This window comes from Zeus faber, assembly GCF_960531495.2.
Source record: "Zeus faber genome assembly, chromosome: 21".
NCBI lineage: Eukaryota > Metazoa > Chordata > Actinopteri > Zeiformes > Zeidae > Zeus > Zeus faber.
In genome coordinates, this window is record NC_137208.1 from 24,950,139 (window position 1) to 24,970,548 (window position 20,410).

The window sequence follows — 20,410 nt, forward strand, 5'->3', positions numbered from 1 at the left end:
TCAAACAGCACATTTTGAATTCAAGTAATTAGGCTAACACATGCGTAATGATACTGTAGACACCGTGTCTTGTAGCAATGGGACATTTGCCTAAATCAGTAACGTTTTAATGGATATATCAAGCTGGTTTTATTTCTGCGTTCTGCCCCTTATTTGACACAAACTACTTAGAGTTATTTATAATTATTCTGTTGACATAACAGTCTGATACAGTATGAGAATAAGACACAGAGGCACCTGTCCCTATATTACCTGATAATTCAGTTGCTTAACTGCTGAGCAGGTTGTTCCAAGATACCAGCATTAGCGATTCTGATAACCTATTTTTAAAGGCAGATAGCCCAACAATTCAATTTGTTCCAAGTTTTATTTTCTATTTTTGGCAGTTCCGCCTGCCCCACGCCACCTGAGTGGCCTTTTAAGGACCCTCCGGCACAGACAATGGAGTGGAAAACACGCCAGTTTATTGTAGTGAGTGGGCTAGGTGGAACAAGCCCGGAGAAGATGTACAACATATCATGACAACATGCCTCTCCTGTGTGTGTGGGGGGATGGGGGTTTTACCTGTTGCTCGATTTCTCTAAAGAGCAACAGGCATACAGCCAAACTGATCCTGGGCCCAATTACCTACATCCAAGACAGGTGTGTTTGCTCAAATTGCACCACCCCACACTATTTTTATTTTGTTTTTCCACATGCACCACGTTCCAAATTATTATCTGGTGTAGGGATGGATTTCTAACTTTTGCTGCACGCTGGTTGGTGTCCTTGTCAATATGGATGGCACAGAAGAGGTTATAATTGAGAGCCTGCGCAGTTCACCAGCATTTATTGGATGGCCACATTATTAGCGGCCAAATTGTCCCGCAATATGTCGCTATGCTTGTGTGAGAGGTAATGATAAAGGAATGGCATAATACAACAATACCCAGGATCGGATAATTAAGGATAGTGGAGTTACACACAGAAGCCCAGTTTAGCCAAACAACTTCATAAACTCATTCCTGCACTTAAGGTGAGAACCTCAGACAATGGAATCATAAATCTCTAAAATCAAGCTCCCAGTGTCTTAGTTGACTGCCGAGCTGCTACAACCACTATAAGTATTTCACTGAAATCATTAAATGGTCAAATTTTTTCACCAATGTTGTAGGCTTGGGCGATTGTACAAAATTCCAATCGGGTTAGATCACTGGGGGGCAGAGATTGCCAATTTACAATTCTATCGGGGTCGGGGGGGCTACGCACATAGAACGTGATGTAATTTGGCAAATGCGGTCTCCCAATTACAGCAGTGCAGGATCTATTATTTACGTGTAAAGTATTAACACAAAAACAAAAACATTTAGTTTTTACTAAATTAATTCCCATAGCATTAAATCCGCCACAGCTCTGAGCAAAGACGGCTCCTGCTCTGATTGACCCAGACCGGAGGATCAGTTTCAGAACATGTTAAACTGTACTTACACTGTTTCAATGCTCGTCTTTTCCTGGTAGAAAAAAAAATAAATAAAATTGTCTGTCCTTAATGTCAATCAGTTGACAATTTAATCGTCAATCTGCCAAAGCCTACAATGTTGTCTTGAATTAGGCCCACTACAGCTCCAGAAGGCTCAACAGTGAGTCCTGGAGTCCAAGAACCACTCCCTACAAAACCATGTCCAGCAACCTCAGTTGGAGCTGTCACAATTATTAAATGCAATCCTTTTGTAAACTCTGCACGGACACTCAGTGACTACTCTCCACTTTTGAGTATACATACATACAATGCATCATGGAGCAGACCATTCTCTCGAGGAAAGAATTCCGATTGTTTTACATAGCCGGCAAAAAAACGAGGAAAAAAAAAGGAATTGAATGTTTTAATTGCGTAAAAACAGAAGGCAACTGCTATTCGATTATATTAGCTATTCTGTGACCAATAGACAGATAATATTAGCTATTCTGCGATCAAGTCAGCTCTCACAGTCATACTTGTGCAGCATACCCAAAAGCAAAATTAAGGCTTTGTATGATTTCGTTTGGTTTCATTTTTCTACTTTCAATGATTAAAAAGTGTGACAAGACTGCAAACAAAGGTATTTTAAAAGGGGACCTTTGAAAGCACATGTCTAAGCTCACAAAACTACCTTGCCATCACTTCCTTGACAGGAACCTCAGTTGTAATCGGATTAAGTTCCTGCGCATAGATAATACAATAAAATATAATACAATAGGTATTTAATCGCCTTAGCGAAAAGGGACTGTGAGTGGCGAATACAATGTGGAGACAAATACAATATAGGTAATCTCCCATCAATCACCAGCAACTAATTAACTTGGAATCATGATTTTTTTTTTTTTTAGAGTGTGTGTTTATAATATTTAGCATATATTCAACCAAGGAACATGGCAATGAGTCAACTCTCAGTGGAGCCATGCCGATGTTTATCACAGGCAAACAAGCTCATTCTGTGCAATTTTAAAGGCCACCTCTGTCTGATTCCACACCATGCTTTCCCCTTCAAGTGTTCAGCAAACGGTTAGGTAAGTGAACGGTGAGCGTAAACAAGAGCTCCAAATGTTCAATGGTGGCAAAATTAATACCACAATATAATTGAGGTATTGCAGCTGGGAGTGCCCTAGAAAGACATTAATTGTCTAGGAATTACAAATACTAGTAGAGGCCTTTAATGGCCGTTTGTAAGATGAATCCCCTTGTTCTCTCTCTCTTTCTCTCTCTCTCTCTCTCTCTCTCTCTCTCTCTCTCTACAAACACAACATTCGCAGACGCACACTTTACCGGGTGTAATTCCTGACAATCCCAATCAGCTAAATTTAAACCGCAGGCTGATCCACTTTCCCACTGCCGCACTCCTCCCACAGTCAGGGGCTTTGAGCTCCCAGAGGAGCACCAGGTCAAGGCTGGACAGGCCACCCGGTTCACTGGGGGGGCGGGGTATCACCCACATCACACACAAGGACAAGCTCTGCTCATTGGATTTGCCGCCCGTAAGTCTCTCGTCTCATGCTCTTATTGGAATTACAGGAGTTGATGACCTCGAAAAGTAATTAGAGGTCCAATTTCTGTGAATAATTACTCCTTTTACATGACGGAAACCAATGGACTTTCAAGCTTCATAGAAAAAGCAAGGTCGCATCACCCATTGAACCTTGTCGGAAACTAGAGGCTAGAATACTAGAATAGACTAGAATACTAGACGCAATTAACGTTCAAACAAACAAGTGGGGCAAACAAATAGCTACCTACCTTACTTTTCTCTCCTCTATTGAAATGTGTGGTCTTGAGGAACGACAGGAAAGAAAAAGTTACAAAAAAATTGTAAAAAATAAATAAATGCATAAAGCTGTCAGGAACCTGTGCTCAGGTTCACACACACACACACACACACACACACACACACACACCCTTTCAGCATGTCTGGTCACTCTGGCTCCTCCCCACTCATTATTAGTGGGCGGGGCCTAGTGCTCAAAAAGCTGGATAAGAACCTGGCAGAGGAGCAAGTGACGCACTTATGCATGGCAGTTAATCATCGTTATCATCAAGCCATATGGGGCTCTTTGCTGAGGAAGATGTGAGAATATAAAGCCTTCTGTGACCCAAAAATGATCTCTTCACTAGAGATGGGCAATGTCGAGGATATTTCATTTGGGTCAAAATAAAACAATGGTTTTAAGAACTAAAATTTAAGTATCAACTACACATCAATGCACCAACAAAAAACAGTACAATTTTAAGTCTTAGCTGCTTCTTAAATTCAAGCCTGATTTATTTACACATGCTACTTAAAGGTGCAATTAGCAACATTGGACAATGGGACAAATAGTGAGCGCTAAAGGAAGTCTAAATCAACATTGTCAGAAGGCGACTGTTCACAAGGGTTGAATGTGTGGCTATGAAACTAAAATGTAACCAGTTTGTCAATGTAAGCTGTATAGTTCACTTAAGAATGCAGAAAGGTTACAGGGGACTAACTGGCATCGATCAACAATTTTGAACCCCAACCACTAGATCATGGTCAACGTGCACAACAAACTGATAAAATATTACTTAACGTACCTTTAACTAAGGTACATGTGAGGACACTGACCTTTGATAAGCTTAGCCTACTGGGATCATCTTTGGCATGTGGACGAGTTGCAGTAAATCGATTGGAAACTGGGTTATCCTGTGGTGTGAGGGATGTTATGAGTGTCCCCAATCTGCTCCGAAGTACGTCCTGGCAATACCGGTGGTGTATACAGGTGGCACGGTGCATTGCACTGCTGCCTCACAGCAAGAAGGTCCTGGGTTCGATTCCCGCCTGGGGAATCGAATCCGGGTTCTGTGGGCCAAGGGTGTTTGAGTTTAACTATGGGCTCCATTTTATTTGCTTGGTAAGGTATCACTGATTTCACCTTATATTTGCTCCATTTTATTTACTCGGTAACTTCACTGATACACCTTATCAGTACTCTAAAATCTGTTTTCGAACAAATTTGAGGCGATAAATATGCAATCTCGTTGCTGAATCTTCCCTCATTAGATCTACAAGGCCTAATTTAAAAGTTAAATGTGACTTTGGCTGCCGTGCTCCAGGTTTGTGGGAGACATGGACACCGCACCGCAATGCATCGGGATTCTTGGACGCGGTGATTTTGTTTCATGTAAATGTCGGAAAATAAAATAAATACATCTTCAATAAAAACACAATTTTTATTGGTTTTGTTTGGAGAAACGCACAGCGGTTCCGATAGAGCAGATGACCATGTAAAAAAGTGTAAAAAACCGGGCATTCAGTACAGTCGGTCACCTCAGCATTTTGTTCACAGCGATTACTTTGTCATTAGTTTACCTCATTATTTGACACTTTGGCCACATCTAATATGAACATCTGACATTGTATATATATGACAGAAAATAAGGAAAAGCATAATCGGTCCCCTGTAAATTTATCATGATATGTCGTTATGCGTGGGGTCTGTTACATTTTCAACATCTGTTAAGATTTGAAAAATGTTGTAGCATGGGCCAGGCATAAGGCAGACAGCTAATTAATAATAATAAAAAGCTTATTTCCCCTAAATCTGGACTATCCCTTTCAGAAACTTCTGCATCGGCTTCAAAAATCAACAGTAATGGTCGCTCAATTTTGACTTAACAAAACCACTGACTGTTGTCATCACTTGACATTAATACCTAACGTTAAGTTACTTCTAATCTAGTGTGAATAGCGCTTAAATTCCAATTGAAAATGTATATTACTAACTTGTGTTGTTCAATCCAAAATTTCCAAATACAAATTTGGGAGAGGTACACTATTTCCGTATTCTGGATACAGCTAGAGGTGCACAGAAAATAAAATTATTCATACAGTAAGAGAAGCACACACACACAAATCACCTCCACACCCAATAAATGTAAGATGAGGAGAAATATGGGGCTCTGTCAGAACATAAAAGAATGCCACAGGATTAAAGGTCTGGACACACACACACACACACACACACACACACACACACACACACACACACACACACACACACACACACACACACACACACACACACACACACACACACACACACACACACACACACACACACACACACACACACAACCAAGATGGCTGGAAAAAAAAAAAAGGGGCAATTTAAGCCTGCTTTTGGGATACGTGCACATCTATTGATAGGGTGTGAACCACTGTGGATCAATCCATCAGTCCATTCGATCTTCTGTCAACATGATCTTGAAGATTCCGTTATGATCCTGGATTGTGACACATGGCTCTCGCATGCCGCAGCAGGTACAATTACGTCACTGCGGCAGTAAACTCAACTGTCATCAGACAGCCGTCTCAGACAGGCATATTCAACTTGCAAACTGGCTATTGGAATATATTTGAAGATTTGCAATGAACTGTAGTGACATTATTTTCAGAAATACCTGTATCACTTAAAGTACCAAGAACCATGGGGCAATGCCGAAGCAGCCTGCATTTAAGAATATGAAGCCTGAGAGAATATTATCTAGAAATGGAAAGTAAATTAAAACCTTTTTTGACGAAGGCGATTGTGCATTTTTTTTTTGTTTTACAAGTGCAGCTACATTCTCAATGTAAATTGCTTCTTGAATCTGTCAACGCCTAAGCAAGTTACTGGGTGAAAAGCAGGCTCCCCCAATAGAATGCCGTTGAATAGCCCTGTTCTCTAATATTCTAGAAGAATCATGTTTCTCTTGTGTCAAACCGCAAACTGACTCTTGTGTGTTTCTCAGAAATACTTTCACACCGCAAAAGCAGACTTGTTGAGTGATTGAGTGATTGAGTCTGCCATCTCTTCACAACTCTTCCTCGTGGCACCATCTGTCTGCTGTGTAAACTCCAGCTAAGCCTTCTCGTTCTTCACTGCTAATACCATGGTGCTTCCCTTGCGCCACTGTTAATTGTGCCAAGAATGGCCATGATCTTTTACTGAATCCTAGGAAATACCCGGATGGAGTTGTTAAATGACCCCAGACTTAGAAGTAGGCCTGTAGTCACGAGTGTAGAAACCAAACAGTCAAACAAAATAGGGCTTAGGTGATGGAAACTCCAATCAAACATTTAAGTAGGGACTTAAAGGAACTTAACTTTTTTATCCTAAAATAACAGCTTCACAACTTGACGATACACAGACTTGTAATATGGAGAATGGGACCTCTTTCATTCCCACCCACCCCTGGAATGCCTGTTCTTGCACTATGTAGCTTCTATGTTCGGGTACAAAACACCAAGAAAAGTGTGTTACGCTTTATGGTACTATGTCAATTCCTTGATGTTTGGCTCCGGTAATTACTATTTTTTGCCTGGAAAAATATAATAAAGAAAAGAAAGATCAATTATAAACTTGCCGGTTAAAATAATAAATAAAGTAATAAAATATAAAAATAATAAAGTAATAATGCTCAAACAAAATGTAGCCACTCCACCTCCCTGGCAGCACGGATGAAACAGGCCAGTGGGGCACCAGGCACCTGCACACATGCGCCACATCTCACGGTCATTGCACCACACAGGGTTTGTTTCAATCTCTGACTCGCGCTTGCACGCGAGAATCGGTAGGGTCCGTGCAAGGGGCGCTGTAACTTAAATGTACATTATATTTGCATTTTTAACCAAGACAACATAGATGTAATTTAAATATGACAGATAAAGTTCTAATTTATCCGGTAAAATAAATTCTCTTCAGATACCTAACCGAGTTTTATGACAGTGGTGAAAAAGTGCAATTGCACTGGAAACTGTAGGGGCGCCAAAATCCCAAACACCAAAAGTTACATAGCATAGTGCTGCTTTAAAAGGATAGTATATGCCAGCGGTTCCCAACCTTTTCGGACTCGCAGCCCACTTGAAAATCTCAAAAGTGTTTGTGGCCCACATCCGACCAGAAGTAATACAGGAGCCAAACAGAGCATTCTCAAAGGACATATATTTTCATAATCATATGCATTCTCATACATACAGTGCAGTAGTGGTAAAACAAAAAAAGAGGTGGGTAAAAAAATAACCTTTTATCTATGGAACTTTCGCGTAACGTTTGTAACGTAAAACTCGCAAAAACAGGAGCACATTAATATTAACTCACCTAATGAGAAGGCTCATGTTGCATGGCAGACACCAAATGCTAGATGTCTGGCTTACGGAAAGTCTCAGGCGAAGATCTGGCTCAACATTCAGTTTATTCCTGTATTTCATCTTCAATGCCACAACCTCCGAAAAGCCAGTCTCACAGAGATACGTCTTTGGGAAAGGCATCAGAAATCACACAGCTCCGTTGGGCAGATCGGGATTTGCGTTCTCGGTGCCAATACATGACGTTTCAATGACTTTATTGATACCCTGATACTCATTGAGATTATTATTGAAAAATTCAAGCGGCTTGGACATGTACTGTTGGTGTTTTGTCTCGAGGTGACGGCGCAATTTACATGGCTTCAGAGCTTCGTCTGATAAAATCTTGGAACACACCATGCATCTTACGTGCCTGTCCAAAAAAATCCCTTTCTTTTTTGTTTGACAGTTGGGGCTGTCCCGCCAGTCCGCCATCCCTTTTCAGTGTACCTGATGCTAGCTAACCAATCATTTTGATTATTACAGCAAGTTCAAAAATGTACAGGTGCATGTCGATCGTGGTCCGGCTTGGACGTAGTACGCCCTTACATAAGTTCCTATCTATCAGTGATGATGCAATTTTGAAGGTTTTAAAGAAAAAATACCATGATTTTTTTTAATTTTTTTTTTACATTTAAAAATAGTTTCCCCAATTTTATTTTATTTTTTTTTTAAAAAGGAGATTTAACTTGAAACGTTTGAACCAATGGGTCAGATGCAAACTAAAGTCAGTTTTCCACACTGGAACCAGATTAAAATTAAATCTTACTGTGGCCGATATCAGAATGTTTACAACCCTTCTTAGATCCAGCACACTTAAACTCACTTGAAAAAAAAAAAAAAAGAAAATCTGTGTTTGTCTATCCATCATCAAAAAAACTCAAACAGCCTTATAGACCACACCAACAGAATGATGTTGATAGGGTAGCAGATGTTTGAAATTCTTACATAACCAAAGTCAAAAGAGAAATAAATCACCTCATCACACCAATTATCAAGAGAGGTCACAGGAGGAGCCAGCTAATGAGTTGGTCTGCGAATATACGCCCCACCTCGCAACTTACAGGACTTAATGGATCCGCAAAAAACTGCATTAACCCGTGCACATTATCATCTTGTCTGCACGAGTGGTGCATTTCTCAAAACAAACAAATATTTTGTAGTCTACGCTTGGAACACACATACACTACTCACAAAAAGTTAGGGATATTCGGCTTTAGGGTGAAATTTCAGGATGAACCTAAAATGCACTATAACCTTTACAGGTGAACTGAATTTGACCTTCTCTAAACTTTTGAATGCACATGTCCAACTGTTCAATGTTTCAGTATTTTTTGCACAACTTGCTGTTCTCGAACAAGGAGCTGAACGGCAAAATTCACAACAGGTGTTTGATCCATGAATCGACCAATACATTTCCTGGTTCAATTAGAATTGGTATTTAAACAGTCCTCTTCATCATGCTGTTCACATTTTGACATCAAGAGACCAAGACGACACCTAACAACTGATCAACAGTACCTCGCCATTGTGAGGCTTCAAACAGGATGTTCTCAGAGGGAAGTGGCCACTGAGCTTAGAGTGTCACAGAGTGTCATCAGCAGGTTGCAACAGAGATACAGAGAGACTGGAAGAGTCACAGAAAGGCATAGAAGTGGACGTCCTTTGGCCACATCCCACACTGATGACCGCTTCATTGTAAACAGTGCCCTGCGGAACCGGATGATGAATGCCACTCAACTCCAGGCACATTTAAGGGAGGTGAGAGGCATCCAAGTGTCACGTCAGACCATTCAAAACCGTTTACATCAGCGTGGTCTGTGTACTAGACGACCTGCAAGGGTACCTGACCACACCACCAGGCACAGGCATCATCGTCTTGCATGGGCCAGGGAGCATTGACGCTGGACGAGGGACCAGTGGCCTCAGTGCTGTTCTCTGATGAAAGTCGATTCACGTTGAGCAGAAATGATGGCCGCCAACGATGTTGGAGACGTCAAGGAGAGCGCTATGCATCAGCCACTGTTGTCACCAGACGAGCCATTGTCGGTGGTGGTGTTACCGTGTGGGCAGGTGTGTCTAGTCAATACAGAACTGCCCTTCACTTTGTGAATGGTACAGTGACAAGCCCATACTACCTGAATAACATCATTAATCCAGTCATTGTGCCCCTGCATCAACAACACAGGCCTAATCTCATCTTCATGGACGACAATGCTCCAGCTCATCGAGGTGGCATCATTAGGGAACGGCTGCTGGAGACTGGGGTACCTCAAATGGAGTGGCCTGCACTTTCTCCAGACCTGAATCCCATAGAAAACCTATGGGATCAGCTGAGTTGCTGTGTAGAGGCTCGTTACTCTGTGCCCCAGAACCTCAAGGACCTGAGGGCCGCCCTTCAAGAAGAGTGGGGGTCCATGCCTCAGCAGACAATAAGTCGACTTGTGAACAGCACAGGCCATCGTTGTCAAGCTGTAATTGATGCTCAAGGGCACATGACAAGTTATTGAGACATTGACATTTTTTGTTGTGGTAAACCCACCACTGTTGTTGGCTTTTGTTTCAATAAATTGTTTGACATGAGGAAGTCACCATTGCATGCTTCTACTTAAATGCCCTACTTTCATGATATAATATCACTGTAGCGTGAACTTTATACATTTTCAATAAATTTCACCCGAAAGCCAAATATCCCTAACTTTTTGTGAGTAGTGTATGACATGGTCTATATGGATGGTTTCCTGCGGGGTTTCTCGCGGTTCTGCAACCACTCATACGCCGCTGTGTGCACCGTGCGCCAGCCCGAGCAAAGAGAACCCATTACCCCAGTCCTGCAGAATAGTAGACGCCTCCTGCATCGTGCAGGTAGATTATCACTTTCGAACATGCTTGCAAAACGATTATTATTATCATCATCATCATCATCATCGTCGTCGTCGTCGTCGTCATCATCAATAACAACAAAGTAAATAACAACAATACGCTTGTAAATTATCTTGTAGTTCGGTCCTGCGTGTGTTTAACGTACACGACGCCAAGCGCAAACCATAAGGTATATGAAGATATAATGACATTATATGATTATATTTGAGAAACACTTGTTGCAGAAACATTATGCATTGGTCTTACCTGTATTGACGACTTCATAAATGGCACGGACAGTCGTGTTCACTAAATTAAACGCTTTGTACTTAATAACGAGGTTTTATCGAGGTGGAATCCGACTAGGAATTGTCCGCAAAAACACAAGAAGAAGAAGAAAGTTTCAGCGCTGGCGCAACTAGTTGCAAAGCGAGACGTGACTTTTAAATTGTGGATATGCGAATATTTCCCTGTTCTTACATCCCAGTCCCTCCCCTCTATGCCGCTGCTCCATCTCTTCCGCACCCCACCTACTCTCCTTCCTTCTGCAATAGCAGCCTCTACCGCACTTTGCACACCAGTGCATCTGCGGTGAAAAGTGTGGAAATGTTTAAAGATTTTTCATAATGAAATTCCACATTAAAATGTTACTGTATCCTTAGGCGTGGTGGCATACTATCTATTTAAAGTAAAAAAAATAAAAATAAATAAAAAATATATATTATATTATATTTAATATAATATATTTTCATTCCATCCGACTTTCCTAAATATTTTCTGAGTTGTTATACTAGATACACTTGTCCAGGAAACAAATAACCTCCAGATGTTGACCCCAAGTGCACTGTATTTTACTGTATTTTAGGCCGGAGCAAAAACATTTTACTGTAACACCCACTGGAGACTCACACTGCAAAAAACAGGCTTGATCGCAGCGGGCAAATAGGCACAAACAGGCCGCAAAGCATTAAAAATATATATTTGGCTTTTAATAAACGTTGACCATTCTTCGTAAGCCAACATAGCATTTTAAAGTACTAACAAAATTTGGGTCTGTCTATTAGTTCTCTATTCTGATTATATTAGGGTATGAGGTGATCAGCCCCTCAAACAGATAATTTCATGCTGTGTTGCCTTGAAATCGGACTCAGAAAACGTCATCATCGTAATTGTGTGATTGCTGCAGGCAATCAAACCTAGTTATCTTAGTGTGAGAGCTGGCTCTCATACTCTCTCATACTCTCTTGCCACCGTGACACTCTTCACATGGCCCAAATAGGAGCCTTTCTGTGTGGAGTTTTCATGTTCTCCCCGTGCTCACATGGGGTTTCCTCCACCTCACGTCAGTAAGGACCCCTCAAAAACATGCACCCATCATCGTCTGACCAGCGATGGACACTTATCACCTGGTCCCCGGGCGCGTCCACGTATGCTGCCCCCGGAGGAAGGACAAGCCAGGATGGGTCAAATGCAGAGGATCCATTTCACCGGCCACCATCAAAAGCATGTGAGTGTGTGCAAGCATGTGTTGTACTGTGGTGTGTTGCGTGACGAATAAAGACTGTTTCTTCTTTATTGTTTTCAGGGTTCAAACCCAGAAGGAGTAGAATACTATTGTTTCCTCCGGGTTTATTATGGTTCAAACCCCGTAGGGGTAGAACCCTTTTGTTTTTCTGCGGGTTTATTATTCTTTGTACACTTATGCTTGGCCAGATAACTGAAAATGATGTGCAAATGCTTCCCAAGAAACATGAGCCAAATCGGCCAGATGGTGGTACTGTTATTAAGGCCCATAAGGGAAAAAAAGCCCCGCCCCTCACATCGTGACTCCGATTGACGTGAAATTTGACACACAAGTCCAGCTCAATGTGCCCTACAACAAATCCCATGGACCATAAAATGATGGATTTTTGCTCAGTTGCTTAATGTGAAAAACGGAAATCTCGAAACCCATCGGCTACGATAGACTCTGGGGACAATGGCCAATATTTCTGGGGTTCCGGTGTAGCCAGCCATGCGTCATTGTTTACAGTCCGATTAGCAACTTGAGAAGCGAGAATAGAGTTGGAGTTGAGAGTCGATGTCTGAGACCGGATTGTTTTAAGGTAACAGTATTTAGTCGTAAATTTGAAAGAAAATCTAATATAAACCTAACGTCACTACAAAGCGACATCAGACAATAGCCGATGGGTTCCGAGATCGCATTTCAGTCAATGTGTTCCGCAATGACGGGTGCACGGAAGAGGAAGTCTTAGCCCGGATATCTGCTGGCTACACCGGAACCCCAAATATATTGTCCATTGTCCCCAGAGTTTAAAAACAGCAACGTGAGTAGACTTTTTCAGATTTTGACTGTATCAACACCAAATTTGGTATCCAGCATTGTGGGACTGAGATACACATTTCTATCATAAATGAGCAAGATCAGTCCAAAAACATGGCTGCCATCATCCCAAAAAACAGCGGGGCATAGCAGAAAATTGTCCTTAACTCATCAACCATTTGTCTAATCATCATAAATCTTGGTTAATATCTTCAGTCCGTGTTTGGGAATAGGTCTACCAAAACATTTTGAGTCCCACCCTTAGGGGGAGCCACAAATGCCATAAACATGTATTTGAAAACCTGATGGACAGAATTTCGCCAAATTTGGTGTACATGCTCTGGGGGAAAGTATCAACCAAAATCTGAAGTGCTGTATTGATTGAGAGACACAATTCTATTATAAATGAACAACATCGGTCCAAAAACATGACTGCCATCAATAAAAATAGCTTTGCACAGGGCAGGGCTTAGCAGGAAATTGGTGATAACTCCAGGTGTATTAGAGCAAAATTTGTTTAAATGATTAAACTCAGAGGAGACATCCCGCACTATGTCCTGAACGTACACACCAAATTCTGATAAAGGGGGTGCAGGGGAAGGACAAGAGGTGGCTGATCCAGAATGAGGTGCGTGCGTCAGTCGAGGTGGAGCAGGAGTTGGACAGCAGGGAGCCTGGAGCACATCCTCAGCTGGTGTTCGAATGCCCTGGGCGAGGGGTGCTACCGCGCCATGACCAAGTCCTGAAGGCCATAACGGACACCATCTGCAGTGGGATTAGCCACTGCAAGCGCCTCCACCCAATGAAGAAGACCATTGGTTTTGTCAGGTCTGGGGAGAAGCCAACATTAGTTGCCAGGACCACTTCCTTTGGCCTGCTAGCAACTGCACAATATTGTGAGCTGAAAGTTGACCTGGGGAAACAACTGAAGTTCCCACAAACTGTTGCCATAACAACGCTAAGGCCAGACATGGTGCTGATCCTGGAAGCCTCCAAGCAGGTCATTCTCTTAGAACTAACTGTCCCAGGGGAGGACCACATTGAGGAGGCCAGCAAGAGGAAGAGGGCAAAGTACACTGAACTGTTGGAAGAATGTAGAAGCAACAGGTGCCGAGCGAAGTGCAAACCCATTGAGGTGGGATGCAGAGGGTTTGCAAGCCAGTCCCTCTGCAGGGCCTACAACATGCTGGGCATCACAGGGGCCAGTAGGCGAAGGGCCATCAAGTTGGCCACAGAGACTGCAGAAGCTGCTTTGAGGTGGCTGTGGATCAGGAGAGGAGAGCCGTGGGTGAGGTACTGCTACCTGCACACAAGCTGGGGCTTGATGAACTCTGGCTGGGTCGCCTGGGTGAGGGTGTCTGATCGTTGGAAAACCCGAAAAACCAAATGACCCCAGGTAACATCACTGATGATGTGTCCAGGTTCATCATAAGATGATGTATGTCACAAGGTATTGATCGATTTATTTAATTGAAATCATTGATTGAGAGGAATTTGACTATGAATTTATGTGCTGACTGCGGATTGGGTTCTCTGATATTATAAAAGTCTACCATCAAGAGAATTTATATAACTGCTATTAGCTGAACATACAAATATACATGAGCTTTCTGTTTTGAGAAACCTTATTCTTTATAATTTCTTTCCTTGATTTATTAAATTAAAGCGTTTTTTGTTCTGTACCGGAATATGCAATACAACCAGTAAACCTAGTTCTGTGTCTGTGTGTTTCATTAATTTTCAACCAGCTCCATAGTTGGACCTACACTAGTTCCTACTCAATGATAATATCATAATTGTATGTACATTAAATCTTTTTAAAATTTCACCTATTTATTGGCATCTGGTATCTACTTATGTACTGTTTGTCATAGAAACTTTGTTTGAACGTGAAAACGTTCAAAACGTGTCTTCTTCAGGAGATGTGTGCTTTAACTTTTCTTTATTCTGACATGTTTCAGTGATTTTATATTAAAGAAAAATAAAGTATTACAATGGAAATCTGTGGGAGTAATGGTTGAAGGTTAATCTCAACAACTACAAGAATACTTCACGGAGAGTTGCCCTATGTGGAAATGCTTAACATTACATTTAGCAGACACTTTTATCCAAAGCGACTTACAATTATTCAAACACCGACGGACGCAGCAATTAGGAGTTAAGTGTCTTGCTCAAGGACACTACAGCATGGAGGAGCCCGGGATCGAACCAGCAACCTTTAGATTACTAGACAACCAACTCTACCTCCTGAGCCACCATCCCCAATAACATACTAAATCATGGTACCCTTAGCGCCACCATGTGTTTCATTATTACATGTTTAACATTTTGGCTAATAACTCATGAACTCTGAGGTGGAGCAGAACAATATTTGCAGTGTGTTCCTTGGTTGATGCCGGTTTGACTCATATAGGTCATGCCCATTTAGAAAAAACAAAATTTACAGCGGAAAGATACAGAGTCTAAGGATCTTTTAGAAAGTTTGTTTGGGTGCCCCAGGTGCCGGGGGTGGTGGAGGGCCCATATATCTGGTGGCCTGCTGGCGTCAGCGGGGGGGGGGTGGCGTCTAACATCTGGGTGCCCTGCGCTGAGCATGCTGAGCTCAGCTACGTAGATGGGCGCTCGGGGCCCGTGGCCAGGTGGGGTGTCTGGTCGTCTGCGGTGGGCTGGGCTATGCTCCCTGCCCACCACCGAATTCACCTACAATAGACAAATAAGCATTAGAACTGGACCATGGAGCAATGAAAGAAGGTGGCCTGGTCTCAGGAATCACGTTTTCTTTTACATCATGTGGAAGGCAGGGGTTAGGGTCTGATCCATTCTAGCATCTCTAGGATGTTCTGGAACAACAAGCCTGATCCATGGGTGCTCCACCTCGCAACTTACAGGACTTAAAGGATCTGCTGCTAACATCTCTGTGGCAGATACCACAGGACACCTTCAGAGGTCTTGCGGAGTCCATGCCTTGACAGGTCAGAGCTGTTTTGGCAGCACGAGGGGGAGCTGAACAATATTAGTGGTTATTAGTGGTGGTTTTAATGTTACGGCTGATCGGTGTATAACTATCTCGCTGGATATAGTTAATAGGTCCTTCTTATTGTAAAATGGGTCAAAAAGGCATTTGAAATAAAATCTTAACATTAAGCTGATTCCAACGCTGTCTCAGTTGACTATATTGTTCCGTGGGAAAGGCCCGCATCGGGGTCACAGATTTGGTCTAAGTTTTTAGGCTAGTCCCCTGCTCTGGGGACCCCATTGGGAGCCTTTCCCTTAATGTAATGTGAGAAACGAGGGATCAAATTGCATTTACTCGTCGACAAGTTTAACGGTGCCAGGCACGTCCCTCTCCAACACAGGGGCGGGGCTTAGATAAGTCCCGACCACTTTTTAACCTTTGACCTTTGTAGGTCTTCACGGTAGCATTAGGTGACAAACAAGGGCTCAAATGGCATGTTCCCATCGAGATTAATCAAACAAGCTATAACTTAAACAGCAGTCACACCTGACCTGGATCTAGATAAGTGGTGGATCGAGGATCAGAGTGGCTGTATACCTGTTGCTCGTTGGTTGGTTTAACGAGCAGCAGGTAAAAGCCCCATCGCTCCACACACTCAGGATAGGATCCCGTGTCATGGCACATGCTATCTGCCCCTGGGCGAATTCCAGCTGGCCCACTTTCTACAATATACTGGTGTTTACAACTCCCGTCTTCTGTTTCTCTGTGCTGGAGGTCCCTGAACATGCCACTTGGGTGTTGTGGTTTTTTTCTACATTTCTTTGTAGGTTTAAATTGCTGTGGTCAATTTGACTCTAAACATTTAGTGTTTCTCAGCTTACAATGAATGACAATTGCCCAATTTTGAAGTGGTAATGCTGGAGATCATTTTGTTTAAAGATCCCATATATGCCCAATATTTTCTACTTTTTTTTTTAAGTGGTACTTCATAAGAAAAAGCCATACAATGTATCTGCATTATGTCTGTGCTTCTGTTTCCAGATATGCATTACCATTTTAAATATGACTACATTTTGCCCTTTATAATGAAGATATAGCAACTAATTTTCCACACAAATAATGAAAATATATGAATACAAGACAAAGGAATTGATTTATTTTTAATGCACAATGCCACTGCACTCCCACTGGGCCCTTTACTCCAACTTTCCCCACTGGGGGAAAAACTTTCTTTAATAGAAAATAATTTGAGGCTGAACATGGATGTTGGAGGATGTTTTTGAATGGAATCATGGGACTTATAGTGTAATCCACTCAACACAGGCCATTTTTATGGATTTCACTTTAAACCTGTACATTTGAGATTTTATCAACTTGCAGTAAACTGTCATTTCCCTATTTGAAGAGGAAATCAAAAAAATAATGGTCCAATGGCTGCGATCTGTCTGAGTCGAGGCGTTCTTAGTGCCAAATGCCCGTGAAGCCCTGTTTCTCAAATGAAAACTCCTCGGACTGGTGATCCAGGAGTGAGGATTGTTTTAAGCCCATGTATCACTGAACCGCTGCGTTTGAACATTTGATTCAACTGAGCTTTCCTGCACTCTTTAAATAACCCCTCCGCTTTTCAGCCAAGGATTTAGAACAAAAACAAGAACCATTCAGACCAGTTTCCAGAAACTGTTACTAGTCCCTAAGAGAGCTTCTTGGTTGCTTCCCCAATGCACCTGTGGAACGGTGAAGATCAATGCAAATCAGTAGAAGGTGATAGCAAATGTGCAACTGTTAAAGTTTGATACGATATTTTGTCATTTTTGGCACTTGGACTAGAACAGGGCTCGGGAACCTATGGTTCTTTTGATGATGGTATATGGCTCGCAGACAATTTTGAGCTAAAATTTTTCATCACAATTAACAGGTAATACATAATTATTCTGTGTCATTTTAAAGTAAAACAGGTAAGAGAAATTACAACTTTGAAAATAAAATTCAAAATATAAATGTGGCGGACAAAGGGTGTAGTCAAGCACCGGCTGCGGACCACAAAAACACTCTGGGGCGCCTTTTACTCGGCGCCCTGCCCCTCCCGGGTCTCTGCTCAGGCGCCACTTGTGGGAATCTCTGCCACAGGTAAGGGTTTAGGGAGGGAAATGGAGTCTTTCTGGCCGTGGTGTGCCCGGTGGAGAGAGTTTTATTGTTCATTTCAACTTGCGGCACGCAGGCCACAATTATATATATCACTGAGGATTATTATAATAATTGTGGATAATAATGATCCTCTTGGGCGCAGGAGGAATGGTGTCCACTGCTGGGCTGCTTACGAGCCTGTGAGCCGATCCCCTCTGTAAGACAGACAAACACTAAGAAAACTCCCTGCCTTGAGTCGGACTGCTGAACACAAGTGGACAGAAATGGAAAAAACTTCAATATGTAAGTGACAAATAATCTCTTGAACTGGAACTTGAACCTGAAGACCAGCTGATTCTTAAAACTTGGAACGAGCTTCCCTTCACATACCACACAATGCAGCGTGTGAGTATTGCTGTATTAACCATGTTTGGCTCTACATACGCATGTGAGCAGTCTCTCGCATCTGAGAAACATTAAGAGCAACCTACGCTCACGTTTAACTGATGGAAGCCTCAACACCTGCATGAAGCTTAACCTCACTACGTATGAACCAGACTAGAAGGCCATCAGCAAAACCATGCAGCACCAGAAGTCACATTAATGGTAAAAAGTATTTCATTTATTATCGGTTAGCTACAGTATAACAACAATATTATTAAGAAGAATATAGAGAAATGTATTATATATAGCGCTTTTTTAAGTGCTCAGAGATGGGTTAAAAAATACACCCATTAAGATACATTCAATTTTATTGAATATTATATGGCTCACAAGGAAATACATTTAGAAATATTTGGCTAAAAGGTTCCCGACCCCTGGACTAGAACTTCGTCAGCCGTCCATTGGTCGCTGTATTTCTGGTTCTGGCTTTCATAAAACAAAAGTGGCGAGGCGAAGAGAGTACCTACAAGCAAGCAGTGAGTATTAAATAAACTTTTGAATTGGTCTGTAAAAATGGCGGTTGGTGAAGCTTGAACCTTGCATCGAACCATTGGTGGCACGGTGGTGCAGTGCATTGCACTGATGCCTCACAGCAAGAAGGTCGGTCCTGGGTTCCCGCCTGGGATGCTGTTGGCACCGTGCTCCAGGTGGGTTATCTCCCAAATAGGAGCCTTTCTGTGTGGAGTTTGCATGTTCTCCCCGTGCTCACATGGGGTTTCCTCCACCTCACGTCAGTAAGGACCCCCACCAAAAACATGCACACATCATCGTCTGACCAGCGATGGACATTCATCACCAGGTCCCCGGGTGCGTCCACGAATGCTGCACACTGCTCCTGGCTGTCCCCCCAGAGGAAGGACAAGCCAAGAATGGGTTAAATGCAGAAGCCTCATTTCACTGGCCACCATCCAAAGCATGTGCATGTGTGTGTGTGTGCGTGCATGTGTTGTAGTGTGGTGTGCTGTGTGACAATTAAAGATTCTTCATTCTTCATTCATTCTAAACCAATCAAAGTTGGTTAGCTACCCAAACACCTCTAATCATTCCTGTTCCCCTGAAAAGTACCACCTTGCATGGGGGGACTTCTTTGGGACCAAAAACTATCCAAGTGAACTACCCTAACCCTACGGAAAAAGTCCTGAGTTCCTAAATACCGGGGACTAAGTTCCTGATTCCTGAATTAGTTCCTGGATATTCCCTCTTGAATGTCGTGTTTTCACTTTTTGTTCCGCCACATCCCTAAAAAGAAGCGATATTGATGCAGCCGAAATCGGGGAAAAACATCAACCGCTAATTTGCGGCTTTAGAATGTTCACCAGCGTCCAAAGATATATGCACACACACTTGAACACACTCAAAAAGCACAAGCATTATTCTCTGACACATTTCTTTTTTCTTATTTAAACATTTCTCAGACTGCAAAAGTGCAACAATTAAATGAAGGATGGACACCCGATAGGTTTTACAAATTAAAGCAATTTTTAAAAGTTTATCCAATAACTCATTTTACATGCAGCCCACTAGGTGGTGATTTCTGCCTGAAATGTATGATTCCATAGCCGTTGCCAGAGTACTAGAGGCAGTCAAACTCTGATACTAACAGAACAGGTGTCCTGTACATTAGAAACTGTACCACTCTGAGAACAACATGATTATACAGGCATCTAGCCTGAAAAATAATGCCAACCACATATACACTTGTATTCTCACATTCCTTTCTCAAAAGTTCGATTGCTTTAGAGATATTTCCCTAATCGCATTTCCCTGAGGTGGCGGGGTGTATTTTTTCATATAGGGTTGCTGTTCTTTATAGTGAATGTTTATCCATAGGCAGCTTACCGACCACAGGAAAGCACTTGTTGCGCCTGCCCGATCATTGCATTCTTGCCAGGAAAGGCGGATTCCGCCACCAACAAGCATATAGAGGAGCACGACAGTGGTTTCTTATAACAGGGGTTCTCAAACTATTTGGCGGTGAAACCCTAAAAAAAAGGTCAAGTCTCGCGACTCTGTCATTCCGAATCACCGATGTCCGATTTAACAACCGCTATTAATTATCTTTAATTA

General features: G+C 42.3%; 1 protein-coding gene across 1 annotated transcript in view; it reads right to left on the minus strand.

The window, feature by feature from the left end:
* Nucleotides 1–10,876, minus strand: part of eps8a (EGFR pathway substrate 8a, signaling adaptor) — a 55,396-nt gene extending 44,520 nt beyond the window's left edge. The window contains exon 1 of the mRNA XM_080022171.1: nucleotides 10,764–10,876. The gene's annotated coding sequence lies outside the window, so the exon portion shown is untranslated. The remainder of the gene's footprint in view (nucleotides 1–10,763) is intronic.
* Nucleotides 10,877–20,410: the final 9,534 nt, after the last annotated feature.